The sequence below is a fragment of the Podarcis gaigeae genome (genome assembly GCF_964106915.1).
Source record: "Podarcis gaigeae genome assembly, chromosome: 5".
Classification (NCBI taxonomy): domain Eukaryota; kingdom Metazoa; phylum Chordata; class Lepidosauria; order Squamata; family Lacertidae; genus Podarcis; species Podarcis gaigeae.
Genome location: NC_139681.1, coordinates 27,982,465 through 27,996,688, shown reverse-complemented (window position 1 = coordinate 27,996,688; position 14,224 = coordinate 27,982,465).

The following is a 14,224-nucleotide window of genomic DNA, read 5'->3' as shown; positions in this document are numbered from 1 at the left end:
GGGCGAGTAAGATAGTCTTCCATGAACGCAGTCTTAGCGGTGTGTGTCCATAAATGACTGTGGAGGCCCATTCTGGATCCGCACATCCTTCCACAGTGGGGACATAGATTTCCGGGCGGGAGGTGATCACAATGAGGGTTTGCCAAACGTGCCCTCTTTTTAACTCGTTTCTCCCTTTCGTCCTGAATTTATGCTTCTTTAAAATCCATGACACCTTTAGTAGAAGCTATTTTCCAATTGTAGAACTCGCAAGCCAGTGTTTCTCAATTATTGGTGTTTTATACTACATTTTTTAAGATTTGCCTTGAAAGTGTCCTTAATCCTCTTATTTTCCAACGGTATTTCACTTTCCATTCTTAAGTTGGGATCAGAGTAGTTGCTTTGGAAGACAATAATCAGGCATCCGAACAACATGACCAGGCCAACAAAGTTGATGTTGAAGAATCATTGCTTCGACACTGGTGATCTTTGCTGCTTCCAGTACACTGACATTTGTTCTCCTGCCTTCCCAAGTGATATGTAAAGACACTGTGATGTAGCTATGTCACATGTGTCAAATACCAGAAATTGCTTGATTGCAGTGTGCACTCTTCACTCTCCTCATTCCATGCAGCTGGGGCAGGTCCACACTGAAAAGTGTTTTTACCACCATCATGTCTAGTCTAGTATATGATTTGTAAAAATGTCTGATTCTGTTTGGAGGAAACAAGAGGCTTTAAAAGTATTTCCTTGTCGGGATCATAAAATAAGTGTGTCAGTGGTTCACCTCTACTTAGCACATAGAACAAAAGCGACCCATTGAAGATCAGAAAAGCAGCCCAGATGGGTTGCCATTTTAATCTGACTGGTTCAAAGTGGCTTTGTCCCATTTAGCTATTATAGTGCTGCTATTCTCCTACTGCTAAAGTAAAGGTAAAGGTACCCCTGCCCGTACGGGCCAGTCTTGACAGACTCTGGGGTTGTGCGCCCATCTCACTCAAGAGGCCAGGGGCCAGCACTGTCCGGAGACACTTCCGGGTCACGTGGCCAGCGTGACATCGTTGCTCTGGTGAGCCAGAGCCGCACACGGAAACGCCGTTTACCTTCCCGCTGGTAAGCGGTCCCTATTTATCTACTTGCACCCGGAGGTGCTTTCGAACTGCTAGGTTGGCCGGCGCTGGGACTGAGCAGCGGGAGCGCACCCCGCCGCAGGGATTCGAACCGCCGACCTTTCGATCGGCAAGTCCTAGGCGCTGAGGCTTTAACCCACAGCGCCACCTGTGTCCCTTCTCCTACTGCTAGGCAGTGCTTTTTTCCCTAGGAAAATAGGTGTTGGTACTCAACATGAAGTTTTTACAGTAAGTGCCACAGTTTTTAACAACAACAAAAAAGAGGTGTCGTACTGGGTACCAGTGAGTACCCCCTGAAAAAAAAGCACAGCTGCTATGCCAGCTGACACATCAAATCATGCTGCAATCTTTCTTTGCTCTGGGATAGAAAGTGTATACCTTAAACTTGTCTTAGAGGAATGAATCTCACACTAAAAGGTAATGATATTCTTCATCATAAGACGTACAAGGATTTCAGAGTTTGAAAAGGAGGTGCAATCATTGGCTAGGGCAGATGCTTGTTTGAAGCCAAGTAAAATGCCTCCTGTTTAAGGATGAATGTGCCTTTAACACTGACAAACAGAAATTGACAAATGTTTCCTGGGGTCTTGTGTCCAGTTCCAAAAGCACCATTATTACTGAGTCACAAGACATATGCACTTGACTATGACCATATAAACAGTCAAGAGATTATTGCAACACATTCATCTCGGGGCAAATGTTTTCTTGTGGCTGTCACATTTTCTGTCTCCTTTCTTGTACTCCCTGGCTATGAATTGAATTTGCAAGAAATATGTGTGTGTATCTATTTCGTGCTCCTAAAATATAGTCAATTACACGGTCTTTTCACAGGAGTAAATAATCAACTTGATCAGCCAGGAATATTCATTCTCCCATTTATGAAACATTTCATCTGTTTCTATTCAAAAGCAGACAAAATAGTAGAAAAGCCTTCGCAAATTGGTAACAATTAAGTTGTGGCCTCCAACACAGCTTCAGAAGAAGAAATCTGCTTTCCCTACCACCTCTTCATTTGAAGTTTGATCGTTTCAGGAATGAGAAACAATTTCAATAAATTCTTTCCAGCATGAGAATTATCTGCATTGAAAAGATTACTTGTTTGACTTTCAGCTGAATTACAGCTCTTAAAACAAGACCCCCTGGGGATAACGGACAGCTGATTTAATTTTTAATCAGCATTTAAAAGCCTTTTTATTCTTGTAAGTTGAGCCCATTTTCATTAATTTGAATAACAAGCACCTCCAAACTGCAAACGGTCTTTAAACATTTGGAAGCACACACAAGTCTCAGGATTTCAGGAGGCACAGACGTCCTTTTCACTGTTTGTCACTATAATGTCACACAGAAAGATAAGCTGTCTCATCAGTGCTTAGTAATTTACACACACGGCTTCCATCAAGAGTATTTTTTGAAGAAAAACCTTTTTACTGAAAGCCCAATAAGGAATACAAATATACAAATACAGCACTGTCAACATAAATACATGTAATGGCCTTTGTAGCAATATCGTTGCAAACCCAGCTACAGTGGTACCTCTGGTTACGAACTTAATTCGTTCTGGAGGTCCGTTCTTAACCTGAAACCGTTCTTAACCTGAGATACCACTTTAGCTACTGGGGCCTCCCGCTGCAGCCACGCTGCCGCCACACGATTTCTGTTCTCATGCTGTGGTAAAGTTCTTAACACGAGGTACTACTTCTGGGTTAGCAGAGTCTGTAACCCGAGGTGTTTGTAACCCGAGGTACCACTGTAATTGGTTAGGCTACCTAACCTACAAGAGAGACGTTTATATAGAAATAATGTGGTAAAATCTCAAACTGGAATTTCAACGTCATGGAAATTTCAAGAGCCAAAAGTAAGAATATGGTGGAAGGTGTCCATAGTCTACAATGTTTGTAAATATAATAAAGGTATGCCATATTGCAAAGAAAGATTCAGAAACCCTACACCTTTATGAACTGTATTTGGTGTGGTGTGTGAGCATTGGGGTGTAGTTAAGTTGATACAAGGTCATTTCTAGAAACATATATGCCACTATATCTGAATAATTTGGGACAAATTACTATGTGGACACGGGTGGTACTGTGGGTTAAACCACAGAGCCTAAGGCTTGCCGATCAGAAGGTCAGCAGTTCGAATCCCCGCGACGGGGTGAGCTCCCATTGCTCAGTCCCAGCTCCTGCCAACCTAGCAGTTCGAAAGCACGTCAAAGTGCAAGTAGATAAATAGGTACTGCTCCGGCGGGAAGGTAAACGGTGTTTCCGTGAACTGCTCTGGGTCGCCAGAAGCGGCTTACGGTAGTTATGCTGGCCACATGACCCAGAAGTTGTACACCGGCTCCCTTGGCCAGTAAAGCGAGATGAGCGCTGCAACCCCTGAGTCGTCTGTGACTGGACCTAATGGTCAGGGGTCCCTTACCTTTACCTTTACCTTTACCTTTACTATGCCTCATGGTATGCAGCTTATTTTGCACATCTGGTTTTATATTAATATACCTAGATTCTGACTTCACATAGTTTATGTGGAGTCCCACTGAAGCTCCATAACTATATCTCCTCCTCCTCTGATAATTCCCCTATGAGATCTTGTATTATAGGTGCATTATTTTCTGCATGCAGTTTTAAAAGGTGCTCATTGGGATGATGGGAATTGTAGTCTCAAAACACCTGGAGGGCTGAGTTTGCCTATGCCTGCTCTAGAGAGAAGGGGTAGAGCAGCAGGGAAAGCAGCTCTGCCTTGTCCCATGAAGTTGCGTCCAAGGAATTTGTTCAGCCCCATTGCCTTAGTTGAGATATCCCCCTACAAAACTTACTTCCCATTTGAGAAATCCCAATAATTTATGCAAGAGCCATTTCAAACAATCAACTGCTTTCTGGGAATCTACTGTGACCAGTGTTGGGGTTTGATTGTTTGTTTTTCCCTATGATGATAAATAACATGAAGAAAATGAGCAACCTGGGGTGAAGCCTACCTGATGTGTGTCTACAATGGATGGAACAATTTGATTTAGCCTGGGAATTAAAATGGATATAGATAACTTTTGATCTTGACTGAGAAGAGAAATTGGGTGATATGATCAGAGGGTCTTAAGTTAATAATTAGCTATTAACTTCAATGGGTCTACTCTGAGTATCTTAGATACAACTAGAAGTAGTGTGATGTGAAACCAGCAGAATATTGCATGTATTAGTTCACTTTCCCAGTAAATGAGGAAGTAACTTTAAAACACACACACACACACACACACACACACACACACACATCTCACTGAAGCCACATGGGCCTGGTATTTTATTGCCAGTCAGCTTAGTGGTTGCTTGCTTGATTTCATCTCCAGGGATTCCTGATTAAGAAACTCTAGTTAGAAATAGCTAAGGCATTGAGATATTCCTGTGTTTCCCCCTCTGTTGGATTTTTAGATTGATAATAACGATCAACAAGCATTTTAAAAATGATTTTCAAGGTTTTTTTTGTTATAGTGCCATTCATCTTATGGTTAGTATATTTTATTTATTTATGTTTTAAAGCATTTACTAGTAACTTGAATTTTTATGTCCACACTCACAGAATTTTCACTTCAAAGATAAAGCAAATTTAGCAATCCTTTTGGTTCCCATAACTTCCCGTTCATTCCCCTTAATATTCAGCTTTTTACATATTTTACAGCAGGGGTCACCAACCTATGGCCCATGGGCCGGAAGCAGCCCACAGAGGTCATTTGACCAGCCCACAAGCCACCCCCCGAACTGAGCTGCCCACTCGCGCACTCACATATTCAGTAAATGATGGTTCATGGATGGGGTCTGTTTCATGTGCAGATAGCTATGGCGGTCTACTGACTGCAATTCTCACCATTCACTGGGATCCCAAGTGGGAATGTTTATGTTTCAGGACATTTATGTAGTTCACCAAGGAGTGTTCACATTCACTGAATTTTTGAAATTCACTGTAATATATACTCAATATTATGATAACGCATGTTTATGTAAAATCATTATAAGACCATAAAGGGAAAGACGCAATTTGAGATTCATGCTTTTCAGTCCAGGATATGGATGCAATTAAGTCAAAGTTACACTAATGATTTATATTCAGGTAGGTAGCCGTGTTGGTCTGACACAGTTGAAATATATATAAAAATAAAAATAAATGTCCAGTAGCACCTTAGAGACCAACTATCTGTTCTTGATATAAGCTTTTGTGTGCATTCACACTTCTTCAGACACACTGAAACAGAAGTCACCAGACTGTTTATATGTCACTCATCTGACTGGGTTGCTCCAGACAGTCTGGGTGGCTTCCAACAAATTAAAACATCAAACACAGTAAAACACCAATCATAAAAAACTTCCCTATACACTGTCCCATTAAGGATAGTGGGAGAGATCTAAGCATATGTTTGCAACTCCTTTTGAAATCAAGAAGACTTACATTGTCACCCTATACCTGCCAGCTTGGAAGGAAGTCCCACTGAATTCACTCCCAGGTATGTGGATAAAGGACTTTGTTGACTCTCGCCCAATTGTGTTACTTAGTATCATGCTTGACAGAGTCTTCTCAACTATTAACTTATTCAGCACATTGCAATGAAATGATTAAATGCATTCTACACATCAATTTTCAGGAATCTTTGATCTTTTCTCAAATAAAGTCAGGAACCAAACTGACAATATACTGTGAGCTGTTTTGAAATGAAGAGTAAACTCTATCCCCTAACACACACCCCCACAACAACAATCCACCAACAGCCTGTTTTAAATTAAAACAAGAACTAGTTTTCCCAGGACATGTGATCTTTAATTTATAAAGGTCCTGACTTTCTTATCAGGTGACATTAATGGGATCATTGACCTGTATCAAAAGGGGTAGGAAAAAAATCCCGCAAATGCTTGTACTTGGTTGAAGCCAATAGACTTCTACCGTATCTTACCCCAGAGATGACTCTAGCTTGGTTTAGCCTTAATATCTATAGGCAGCCTGATAAAAGGAAATGTTTGATGTTGCTCCCAGAATGGAATGATGTTTCAATTACTGTAATAATAGCTTTAAGCAATTTAAGCTAGTTCTGAAGCTTTACATATTTTTAAACATCTTATAAGCTCTGGCCAAGAGGCTCTGACCATGCCAAGCAGTGAGACCAGTTTCCCAGGCTCTTTAGAAATTGTCTGGATGTCTTATAATTTTGCAGCATATATAAATATACGGGTATTTACATAATTGTTTTGTTCTTTTTCTGGCCTCCCTGGGAATATGATGGAAGGGCAGTATAAAAATACTTACAATACATAATAAACAATTACAACCCAGTGGCAAACTCTGGTTGTGATGGCTGCAAGTCATCTGCTGTCTTCACGATCTACAAATCACGATAACTGCAGCAGGAGAGGGCTGATGCCCCATGCCCTATTTGTGGGTTTCCCAGTGGTATCTGGTTAGCCACTGTGGGGAAAGGACCCTGGACAGGGGTGGAGAACTTCCAACCCATGGGCCAAACGTAGCCCAGCAGGCCTCCCCATTTGGGCTTGGAGTATAGGGCAAGCCACAGCCGCCTGCCCTACACCTGACACCAAACATGACATCAGGTGTGCAGCAGGTAAGGGCAGGGCCTCAGATGAACAACTGGGAGCTCAATGTGAGCTCCCAATTGTTCCTTTGTTGGTGCAAAGCACTCCCCTATGCCCCATCAGCTGCTGATCAGTGGGAGCACAGCTTGCTCTAGGAGGGGGAAGTGTTCCTCCCTCCCAGTGCAGTGTGAGGCTATTTCAAAGCCCTTTTGCAAGATCTCCCATGCTGCCCTTTGAGCCTTCAGGTTTTAGGGGTTTAAAGAGCAGCATGGGCTTGTTTGCAAATGGGCCTTCAAACAGCCCACACTTCACTCTGAAATCTCTGCACTTTCTCCCTATGTCAAATCTAGGTTCTGATCTACTGCTGGCAAATAATTCCCCCAGGGTTAGGCTTTCTGCTGAACCCAAACCTAGGATTTTCAGTTATTATTATTTTTAATGTGTGGGATGGGAGAAAGTCAAAAATAAGAGTCAAAGATAGTAGGGGCATACAATAGCCTATCTGGGTTGAGCACAACTCCTGTGTTCCCCCTTTGCCTTTGATTTGTTTTGTCCCTACTGAAGGAAGTTATAAAAGTCAGATGCTTAGTAAATGATTTAGCTATATGGGGTTGTCAGTGCAATTCTGGATGTTCCATTCGCTAAGGTAATTTCAGTAATAGTCAGCTGAATTCCAAGCTATGAAGCACAGAAAGAAGTGATTCAGATAACCCAAAACCTGGTGACAGATTAAAAAAGAACTTTTTTTATGAGGGCAGCACTTTTGTTTCAGTAACAAACTAATTGCCTCCCAGCACCACTTTGGCACATTGTCAAGAACAGGAGAGGGTAATGGTTAGATGGAGAACTGGATGCTTAAGCGAGGCAAGCGAAGTCCAGGCAATAGAGCAAAGATCCTGGCGAAAGGGGGAAAGAAGATCCAGGGCCTGTTTGCACATAGAAAGTCTGATGTCTGTGAAGCCTTTTAAAGAGTCTTTACCCGTCTCTTTACCCCAGAGGATTAGCAGGTAGGCCAAAGTGGATGTCTGACTAATGGCTCCAGGATAACTGCTGGTACTAAAATATACCCTAAAATATCTCAAAGAATTAATAGCTGCTGCCACCTACTGCCACCTACATAGATCAGCAGGATGAGAGAGAGAGAACTGGGGTGCTGGGTAATAACTGTAAAAGCCTCCAATCTTTGCCCACCCATCTCCCCAAGAGAGTTAACCATACACTTTTGTCATAGTTGTGCGTTGAGATACGCTTAGTCAGAATCTACCCAGATTGGAACGCACTGGCTTAATGAACCAAAAGTTAGGGTTTTCGACAAATAACAAAGAAAAAAGTTCATAGCAAAGGTCTATCAAATCTAACATCTTGTTTCCCACAGTGGACAACTAGAAGCCCATGGGAAGTCCGCTTATAATAAATAGCCTTCTCCTGCTGTTGTTCCCCAGCACCTGGGGCATGGAGGTAGTACAGTGGTACCTCGGGTTACAGATGCTTCAGGTTACAGATGCTTCAGGTTACAGACTCCACTAACCTGGAAACAGTAACTCGGGTTAAGAACTTTGCTTCAGGATGAGAACAGAAATCGCGTGGCAGCAGCGGGAGGCCCCATTAGCTAAAGTGGTACCTCAGGTTAAGAATAGTTTCAGGTTAAGAACGGATCTCCAGAACGAATTAAGTTCTTAACCCAAGGGACCACTGTATATAGCCATTATACTATACAATGTATTGATTTTGGTTTCTCATTTTCCCAGTGTTATGTTTGGTTCTCCACTTCTCCACATCAGATTGTGATTTTTTTAATTATTATTATAAAAAGTCCTTATGAAAACTTTTCAGTGTTTGAGTGCAAATTTCTCCTAATAAACACATTGTTGCAAAGCAATTTCTTTGCATATAATAAAATTGCAATGCTGTCATCATGCTGCAGTTTGTGATGACAAAAGAGCAAGCGGCTAGCCCAGGCAAGTAGGCAGGCAGAGAAGTAGGCAGGTTGGCAGTGCGGGCGGAGCGAGCTGACAGGGTTGGTAAGCAGGACCAAGAGTGAGTAGGTGCAGTGAGAGACCTGCAAAGGACAGACTGGGACAGTTCCTCAGCAAATCAGCAGCTGCCCTTCCCCTGCTGATGGAGGCGAGGGACAAAGGGAAGAGAGTCTCCCCTTTCTCCCACAATGCTGCTGCTGCAATCATTACATCTGCTTTGGGAAGGAGAGGTGGTAGGGTGGCCTCTGAGGAGCGGTGGTGGTGGACTTGGAACCCTTGGAACTGAACTCTCATATAAGATGTGATTGCACCATACCAGAAAAAGAAGAACTGCAGGTATTATGACTGAGGATAGCTCAGTTGGTAGAGCATGAAACTCTTAATCTCAGGTTTATAGCTTTGAGCCCCATTTTGAGCAAAAGATTTCTGCATTGCAGGGGGTTGGACCAGATGATTCCCCTGATCCCTTATAACTCTATAACTCTATGATTCTGTGTTGGGATATGATACTGCACTTTAAAGAGCAGTCACTCTGCATTGGGCAAGGGGGCACTGCAATCTCCAGGGCACACCTGGAAAATCACCCTACATAAAGGAACATTCAGAACATAGGAGCTCATCAGAAATCATGTTCACCACATCGGTGGTTTCCTCCCACATATTTCCCACCCTTCCTTGGAAGTGCTTCAAAACCCTGTGAATAAAGATCAAGCTATGCATAGGCATTGTGCTCTTCAATGTTTTTTGGAAGCAAAATGCAGTTAAGTACACCATTTGATGATTTGCAAAGAGTTAGTTCACTTTTGCAGTGAAATCTAAAACTCCAAAGAGTGGTTTTTGCTGTTGTTGAGAAAGACAAATTCATTGTTCCGTAATGCAAAATTGGGTTGTGGGTTGGGAGAGATTGCATTCCCACCCACCCTGCAAAGAGCAACAGTACAGATGGCCCCTGTTCTGTTATTTTTGTCCCAGCAGGAAGGCCGTGGTGTTCTTCAGAGTTCAGGCAGTTATTTTTGGCAGTGTGGTGTTATGAAAATGAATGAATGACATCATTGTTTCACCTGCATTCTGCAGCCAGTTTCTTCTGTCATTATACACTTAAAATTGGCAGCAGGGAGGAGGGATAAAACTAATTTCCAATTAGACTCCTCTTTCCTATGAATAGCTTTTGGGTTAAGATTTCAAAGGGCATCACTGTCTCCTTCCTTTGTTTCTGGCAGACAGTGGTAATAATAAGGTGCTTTCTTAGATACCATCTTGCAATATATATCACTCTGTATTTAAACTGGTAAGAAACAAGTCACAGATGTGTCAAATGGAAAAAGTGACGCCTTGCCCTTTGAATCACAGCCAGTCCACACACCAGAGGCAGATTTAGGGAAGCACAAACCGGTTTCCCCACACTGGGTGCCGAGCCTAGGGGGCGCTGCAGGGCGCCACAACTATGATGTAGTGAATTTAGCAGAAGAGCGGGCGAGAGGTGTGGGGGGATTTGTGGCCTCGCACAGGGCACCACTGAAATGATAAAGACCAAAGTCCGCCCCTGCGCATAGGCAGGAGAATGGTGAGGTAACAGCTGTTCCTGGATCATATGATATCAGGCCATATGTGGGAGATCATGTGTTTGAATACTCAACAACCTCCCTGCACATTGAAAAGTTGGCACATTCTGGAGAACACTAACCTAGGATCCTTTTTCATGTTCGGAGCTATTTATTTATTTGTTTGATTTACCGTATTTTTTACTCTATAAGACTCACTTTTTCCCTCCTAAAAAGTAAGGGGAAATGTGTGTGCGTCTTATGGGGCGAATGCAGGCTGTGCAGCTATCCCAGAAGCCAGAACAGCAAGAGGGATTGCTGCAGCGATCCCTCTTGCTGTTCTGGCTTCTGAGATTCAGAATATTTTTTTTCTTGTTTTCCTCCTCCAAAAACTAGGTGCGTCTTGTGGTCTGGTGCGTCTTATAGAGCGAAAAATACGGGTATATGCTGCCCTTTATCAAAAGATCCGAGGGCGGTGTGCAGCATTAAAAACACATTACAGTACATTTTATCAATGATTAAGAAATATAACAAAAATATAGTAAAAAGCATACTGACAGACAGCCTAATAATAGCCAAAGGCCTGGGAAAAGAGGAATGTTTTTGCCAGGCACCTAAAGACGTGTAATGAAGGTGCCAGGTGAGCGTCTCTGGGGACAGCATCCTATGCACAGCCAAGGAGCCAAAGAAACATTTGCAGGCTTGTTATGAAGTTTAAGTTTAGGGACGCAGGTGGCGCTGTGGGTTAAAGCCTCAGCGCCTAGGACTTGCCGATCGAAAGGTTGGCGGTTCGAATCCCTGCGGCGTGGGTGCGCTCCCGCTGCTCGGTCCCAGCGCCTGCCAACCTAGCAGTTCGAAAGCACCTCCGGGTGCAAGTAGATAAATAGGGACCGCTCACCAGCGGGAAGGTAAACGGCGTTTCCGTGTGCGGCTCTGGCTCGCCAGAGCAGCGATGTCACGCTGGCCACGTGACCCGGAAGTGTCTCCGGACAGCGCTGGCCCCTGGCCTCTGAAGTGAGATGGGCGCACAACCCCAGAGTCTGTCAAGACTGGCCCGTACGGGCAGGGGTACCTTTACCTTTACCTTTATGAAGTTTATGAAGGGCTTAGCAACGAGTAGCTCTCTGCCTGTTTGAGAAAGATCAAAACAGTGTCAGGAAGTGGAAAGCACTTTTAAAGCATTTTTTTAAAAATTACCCTGCCTTTTTCACCTTAGCAAAAAGCACTTAATACTGCTCCCAAATTTTTGTAATTATTTTTTAAAACAACATACCTGCACATAGAATAGCAAATCCCCCCCCCATCTCAATAAAACAATAGCTAAAGTAGCAGCAAGTTTTTAAATACAGAAAAACAAAGAGGAGGAGGCGGGGGGGGGGAACATAAGTGGGGTAGAACAGGAATCAGCCATACATCTGCTGGGGCCCTGGCAGCTGCCTAAGAACGCCAGGTTCCGAAGCCACTCCTTGCTGCAAATTCACCTTTATAACAATGGTGCTCATTCTTCTTCAATAGTTAAATGTGATTAGTCTTTAAAAACCCCTCAAGTACTTTGCAACAACCTGTAAGCATCCACTGAGGAAATCATATATTATGTTTTGCTTTCAGGCAATGGTGTTGTCCTGTTCATAAACATCATAGGAACATGTTGAATACACCCTTCCTGAACTTCTGAATAGAGCTACGAGCTTTAATTGTTCACTAGCTTATGCTTGAGCTGATTAATAAGCAGAGACCAATTCTAATCATTAAAGGCAAATTTTGACTCATGGCATGGGGCTGTGTGATAGCAGCATATGTGTTGAGGCTACCTGCTGGGCCACTGCAATAGAGAATGTGGGAGGGGGAAGCATCAATACTGAGGTTACAGCAAATTTATTCAGATTTAATTGATTGATTAACATAATCAGCTAATTTCTAATAAGTCAGTCATGAATCCTATTGAATGGGATCATTAAGTCACCTGTAAAAGGTTTCAACTTTTTTTAAAAAAAGAAATCCTTTCTTTTATTTACCTCCCTCCCCACAAACAAACAAACAAGCAAGCAAACCTCAAAGCAATACCACTCTCCTCTTTCTCTGCCTACATTTCCTCACTGTGACAAAATATGCTTTGGCACTTAAATATCTCTGGAAACACCTTTACCTGTAATTATCTCTGGATGCTCGCCTTTGATACAAAGAGCATATTCTAGGAGAGAGAGTGTTGCCTGATCTTCTGGAAACAAGGTAGAGATCAGACTTCAAGCTATTCCATTAAGTGTGGAGCTGCAGCTTCTGCATCACCTAACACAGATCTGATGGGTGGCTGGTACCCCTATCTGGCCAAGGCTCCTTTCATACAAAAGTTGGCAGACTTTGGACATGACGCCTACTTTGTCTCTTACTACAACCTCAAGGTCCACTGCTCAGAGTCAAGTGCAAAATAGTGGAGTCAATGGGGGACTACGACACCCCATTAGCCATACACATTATATAGAGAGCCAGTGTGATGAGGCCATTAGTGTCAGACTATAACCACTTAATCTATTTTGGAAATACTACGGCCTTGGCCTCATTTTGTAATTGTGGGCCTTGTATATATGTTCGCCCTTGTCGGATTTCATTTTCATTTTACTAGCCCTGCCTTCCAGTCCTGAGATAATGTTGAAGGTATTCTTTGCTTACATTTGGAGAAAAAAATGAACCCTTTTCGTAATATCCCTTAATAGCCTGTATATGAGATGCTCTTAAAACCATTTAAAGCAGGAACAGATGTTTACAGAAAACGTCTGATTACAGCCCAAAGGAAACAAAGACCCATATCATTAAAGGATTGGCTGAGAGGGGAGGAGGGGAAAAAAAAAACAATAGCTGCCAGGAATAAACAAGGTGCAGATGGAAGGAAAGCATAACTCTTGGGGATTCTCATCACTTCTATTTTTGCTTTCCTTCTATATGTACTGTGAAGTGTATTTGCACACTGAAATGCAGATACATCCCACAGCAGGTTCACACCATGGCTTGGAGTGCTATTGGGGTTCTCTGAGGCTTGAATGAGCAACCTTATGGGCCAAGGCTCAAAGATCATCTAGTGAGGCATTTGGAGCTGTGCTCATCAGGCCTGGAAGGAAAGAGGAATGTGCAGTATCAATCCCAAGCAGCTTGGCTAAGCCTGGGAAACCAGTAGCATGGCTGATCTTCTGCCCTTTCTGCTCTAACATCTGCCTACTTGCACTTTGGTTTCTCTCTCAAGCCTTGCATTCAAATTTCAGGCAGGGGCCCTGGCTTGGGACACCCCAACTCTGATTCAAATATACACTCCCTATCCTGGTTCCTGACACATGCGCCCAGTAGAGTGTTGTCAAAAAGTGAGCTGGCATTAAATCACACCGTCCAAAGTTGGAGTTAATGCTTTATTAGCAAAAACATGGTCTCCGTAAACTTGGCTGAGTGTCAGGCCTAAATGGGCTCAGCAACTCATCCCTGGTAGGTCTTGCCCCATGGATCAGATGCTGAGACCGAAAGTCCCCACCTCCCCACAGCTGTCTAAGTCCCCTCCTCTCCAGGGCTTTCCACTCATTGTTGTCCAACCACCACATCCCGGGCTCTGAGCTTTCTTCTCCTGGTGGTTCCCCAGCTGGTTCCTCTGTGTCCAACCAGCCCATGGCAGGTGTGGGGGTGAGTCTTGTTTTCACAGTCTTCCCTCAGAGACACACATACCCTCTGCTACAGGGTATGTAAAGGAATACCCTGTGGGACATGTCCTCTGTGGGACATACCAGGACCGCCTCTCCTGGTATGTCCCACAGAAGAACTTATGGTCTTCAAACAAACACATCTTGGTGGTCCCGGGCCACAGAGAGGTTAGGCTGGTCTCAACCAGAGCCAGGGCTTTTTCGGCTGTGGCTCCAATCTGGTGGAATGCTCTGTCAGAAGAGACTAGGGCCCTGCAGGACTTGACATCTTTCTGCAGGGCCTGCAAGACAGAGCTGTTCCACCAGGCCTTTGGCCAGGGCATAGCCTGACCCCCTCCTTTGGCAATCCTCACAGAA